This window comes from Pleurodeles waltl, chromosome 4_2 (genome assembly GCF_031143425.1).
Source record: "Pleurodeles waltl isolate 20211129_DDA chromosome 4_2, aPleWal1.hap1.20221129, whole genome shotgun sequence".
Taxonomy (NCBI): Eukaryota; Metazoa; Chordata; class Amphibia; order Caudata; family Salamandridae; genus Pleurodeles; species Pleurodeles waltl.
In genome coordinates this window covers 470,193,179-470,198,475 of record NC_090443.1, presented here as the reverse complement: position 1 = coordinate 470,198,475, position 5,297 = coordinate 470,193,179, and the positions used below count along the sequence as shown (strand labels likewise).

At 48.7% G+C, this 5,297-nt stretch overlaps 1 pseudogene; it reads left to right on the top strand.

Moving 5' to 3' along the window:
- Nucleotides 1-277: 277 nt before the first annotated feature.
- Nucleotides 278-2,348, top strand: LOC138294161 (m-AAA protease-interacting protein 1, mitochondrial-like; annotated as a pseudogene).
- Nucleotides 2,349-5,297: the final 2,949 nt, after the last annotated feature.

Genomic DNA, 5,297 nt, shown 5'->3' with positions numbered 1-5,297 from the left:
TCCCAAAGGCTTATGGGGCTCCGACCCAACAGCCTTGCCTGTGGATAGCGGCAAACCATCAGGCAGCATCAGAAAAGGCTATGGTGAATGTGGGACGGCACCTTGAGTGGCCAACGTAGAGTGGGGACATCGCTGTGGGCAACAGGCCCACAGGTGAGGAGCAGCGTGGGCTGTAACGTGAGGCCTCAGGGGCTACTCGTGCGACGAGAGGGGCATGCAGAGGCAGTGGCCCTCGTCCACAGTTGTTGCATGGTAGAGGGGGCATGCTGGGGTTAATGACTATTGCCCAAACCACATGTAGTGCGCCTCAGACAAAGTGCGTGGAAGGATGACACACCACACAGTTCTACTGGCATGTACCAGTGGGTGGGAAGTCGCCCCACTATATTTATTGTCTCGCTTCCTCACATCACTGGCCCAGACCAGTGCACAGTCTATCAGAGGGGTCTATTTTAAAACACCCCTATAGGGGGTGCCACAATATTTCAACCCAAAAGGCCGCCGCAGTCTCGCAACATAACAGTGGCCTTTTGTGCACCTCATGAGAGAAAGAGCTGTCAGTGCACCTTTATCCTGTTGTTGGCAGCAGAACAGGGTGTCCCTGAGGTGCAGTAAGGCTCCCTCAAGCCTGGCACTTGTGTTCTTATGTTGTGCTCATGTGAAACAAATGATCAGTGCTCGTCCCAGCTGTGTTGCACAGTATAGCGGCAGTTGCTGTCCTGGCTGCAGGTTATTGTCCTGATGATCAGCTGCTCCCAATTCCTACCACTCATACTCCTGCCATTCTACCCCTTGCCGGGATGCAACATTACAGCTTGGGGCAGAGGACAAAGACAAAGAAAGCAGCTGGTGGTCCTGGGTGTTCCCAACCATTTGCTTTGGCTCTGAAGCCGTCTCTACTATTTTCTGATTTGGTCTTACTTCGACCTTGGATTCAGCATCCAGGAGTTTAGTTTGGGAGTCCAGCAGGCCTTCAGCACTGTTGGCAAGCTGCTGTCTCAGTGTAAATTTGATGAACTAAAAGAACTTGGAGTAGATAAGGTACTACAAGGGTTAAAGGATAAATGTTCTGCACTCCCTAAAAGCCTCAAGGGGTTGCTAGTTACAAAATCATGTACTTGACATCTGGAGACATAGGGGGTCATTCTGACCCTGGCAGTCATTGACCGCCAGGGTCAACGACCGCGGGAGCACCACCAACAGGCTGGCGGTGCTCCCAAGGGCATTCTGACCACGGCGGTATGGCCGCGGTCAGAAACGGAAAACCGGCGGTCTCCCGCCGGTTTTCCGCTGCCCTGAGGAATCCTCCATGGCGGCGCCATGGGGATTCCGACCCCCTCACCGCCATCCTGTTCCTGGCGGTTTTGACCGCCAGGAACAGGATGGCGATGAGGGGTGTCGTGGGGCCCCTGGGGGCCCCTGCAGTGCCAATGGCAAGGGCACTGCAGGGGCCCCCGTAAGAGGGCCCCTAAAAGATTTTCAGTGTCTGCCATGCAGACACTGAAAATCGCGACGGGTGCTACTGCACCCGTCGCACCCTTCCCACTCCGCCGGCTCCATTTGGAGCCGGCTTCCTCGTGGGAAGGGGTTTCCCGCTGGGCTGGCGGGCGGCCTTCTGGCGGTCACCCGCCAGCCCAGCGGGAAACACAGAATAACCGCGGCGGTCTTCTGACCGCGTAGCGGTATTCTGTTGGGGGAACTTTGGCGGGCGGCCTCTGCCGCCCGCCAAAGTTAGAATCACCCCCATAGACATTTACTATGATGATAATGGCATAAAGTTAGCCAGTATCTTGATGACTTTTTGGTATCTCACTAGTGCCTACATTATAGAGGAAAGCTCCGATTGGACAAAAGTTTTTCAGATTGTTTTAGGAGATGACACCGCAAAGTGGTGAAAATGCTTATTTACTGCAAATTATAAATTACAAAGAGAATTCACAAAAGGGGCTGAACCCGACATGATCATAACGGGGATTGATCATTCAAAGTTATTAGACTGAAGTTCCTATCAGGACATTCTAGTAACAGCTGCTCATAGGTGGTGTGTTTAAAACATGGAAACACAACAAGATGATGGACGGAGTGTTGAAACTTGTCAAACACTCACCCCCAATCACAGATCTGAGTTAAATCCCTCATTCTTTTGCTCACCATGCCACCCTAGTTTGAACCCAGCCATGTGCCAATCATTCTTCACCCTGTTCCCCATGGGAACAGTCCAGCCCAAACTGCCAGGCCAGGTCCTCCCTGGTCCGGAAATAAGCATCCTGGGACCGGTTTCGGGGTATCCCCCCTCATCAGTCAGGCTAGCTTGAATCCAGTGGCACAGTTAGCAAGGGACCCACCTCTGGGCATACACTTGCCACTTAGGGCTAACATAGCAACACAACAGGATACTGGACGGAGTGTTGAAACTTTTCAAACACTCACCCCCAGCCACCCATCTGGGTTAAATCCATTGTTCTTTTGCTCACCATGCCACCCCAATTTGGACCCAGCCATATGCAAATCTGTCTTGAATCTGTTCATATAGCCAGTCACACACCCACTCACTTTGCCAAACAATTACTCACACACGACTTACACACCCATAAAGCCACTCAGACAGCTACACAGCCACCTACACAGCTAATACAATCTTCACTTATCCTTGTATACAACCACTGACGGAGCCACTCACACAGCCATACACCCACTCATACATCCACTTACTCAGCAATACAGCCGCACAGACACCCAGTCATACAGACATACAGACATCCAGACAATAAGTCACTCTCCCATATAACTACTTTTTTTTGTCCTCATTCACTTAACTCCGAAGTCTGAAGTATCTTATCGATACAACTACTTGTACACCCACTCACTCTCCCGTACAACAAATAACACAACCAGTCACTCACACACAGTCTCTCACAAACCCAGGCCCTTAGGGGGTCATTCTGACCCTGGCGGTCATGGACCGCCAGGGCCAACGACCGCGGAAGCACCGCCAACAGGCTGGCGGAGCTTCTGGGGCCATTCTGACCGCGGCGGTAAAGCCGCGGTCAGAAAAGGGAAACCGGCGGTTTCCCGCCGGTTTCCCGCTGCCCCAGGGAATCCTCCACGGCGGCGCTGCAAGCAGCGCCGCCATGGGGATTCCGACCCCCTTCCCGCCATCCTGGTCCTGGTGGTAAAAAACGCCAGGAACAGGATGGCGGGAACGGGTGTCATGGGGCCCCTAACAGGGCCCCATTCAGATTTTCAGTGTCTGCTTGGCAGACACTGAAAATCGCGACGGGTGCAACTGCACCCGTCGCACACCAGCAACTCCGCCGGCTCCATTCGGAGCCGGCTTCCTCGTTGCTGGGGCTTTCCCGCTGGGCGGGCGGGCGGCCTTTTGGCGGTCGCCCGCCAGCCCAGCAGGAAAGTCAGAATGACCGCCGCGGTCTTTTGACCGCGGTACGGTCTTCTGGCGGTTCCCGCCAGGCGGGCGGCTTCCGCCGGCCGCGGGGGTCAGAATGACCCCCTTAGTCCTATAGATACTAACACATATACTCACTCCTATACAATCACTGTTACAAGTACACACTCACCCATACATTCACTGACACACACACAGTCACTGACACACCCACTAATGTGCCCATACAGATACTGACAAAGTCTCTAACTCACTCAAAGAGCCACTCACACAACCACTTGCTCAGCCATAGAAGCTCTCAGTCACTCATTTACCACTCCAACTACTAAGAAAACCACTCACCCACACACAGAACTACTTGCACATCCACTTGTTTACCCATACAGCTACACAGTAACCCACTGATTCAGTAAAACAGATACTGACACAGCCAGGCTGCGAATGTACAGCCACTCACACACAAATGCAGACACACACATATCCACTCAGATGACTTACATTACAAATACTATCACTGATCAGTAGCTCTGGAAGAGTACTAATTTAACCTATGCAATACCTTAGTATGTATCTTTAACTCAAATACACGTTTTTTACACACCTACACAGACTGGATGATGTAATCAGTGATGTCATTGGCGATGTCATCAGTGATGTCACTGACCATGTCATGAGTGATGTTATATGTGAAGTCATAAGCAATGCTTTGCGGGGTAATATAACTGCTGAATTTCTATGATTTTGTGCGAGCAAATTCAGTACCTAACTATATTGTCCCTGAAATCTTTGTTTTTTCAAGTGAATAAATATATATATACATATATATATATATATATTCACACACATATATATATATATATATATATATATATATGTATATATATACACACACACACACACACAAACAAACATATGCATGATAAAGGTCCACAATGTAATGCCACGTGTTATGAAGGTCAATGCATGGTATGACATGCAAGGTTAATGCAGGTGTGGTAATGTCATACAGTCTAAATTGGAAAATATATTTTATTTACAGGCTCAGAAATGGCAGACGTTTAGTATATAGTGCTGTATAATTTGTAAGTTATCTGTGGACAAAAAGATAAATTCTGATTGGAGCGCTGGAGATTCTGCCACTTCAAAGACTTAGCTGCCCCGAGAGCATAACAAGGGACCAAAGCTTTTTTTTTCATTCTTTTTATTAAAGGGAAAGCAAAGAATGAAATATAGTGCTGTAGCTGAAGGAACCACAGCAAGACAAAAACACGACCCTATACCAACATATTTTTATAATGACATTACTCCAAAGTAAGACTAAGCCACACTTTGGAGGAGCATGAAGAAGGAGTACAGGTTAATGCCATGTGTCATTGTTATAACTAAAAAAGGGGGCTATACCAAGGGCCACTGGAATAATGAGATTGTGTGGCTTTATTCACATATTTATGGGTTTGCCCGAATTTGTCACACAAAACATTATCTTTTGCATATTCTGAAAATTTTAATAGAAAAAATGTTTTCTAGCTCAAACAGATCAAATGTTACTAAAACACAGCAATGTGTTTAGTCACAGAGAGGAAGGCCATTTGGAAAGTTGGTTCACCTTTCTGGTATGAACCATTACGCAGGTTAATTTGACTTTTCTTGCCACATAATTAGGTCAACCCTGCAATTTGGTCCTCCCTGGCTGCATGATTCCAGTGGCCTGGGTCATACCTCCCACTTCTTCCCTTCATAAACTCACTAGGAGGGGAACCAGCCCTAAACAAGGGAGAGGAAATCATCATTGTATATTTGTGCAACCCCCTGGCACCACAGCAGCACAGTTACCTCTATGGAACCAAAAACTGACCTGCTCTTCCTTGGTGACAATTAGCATCTTACCTTGATG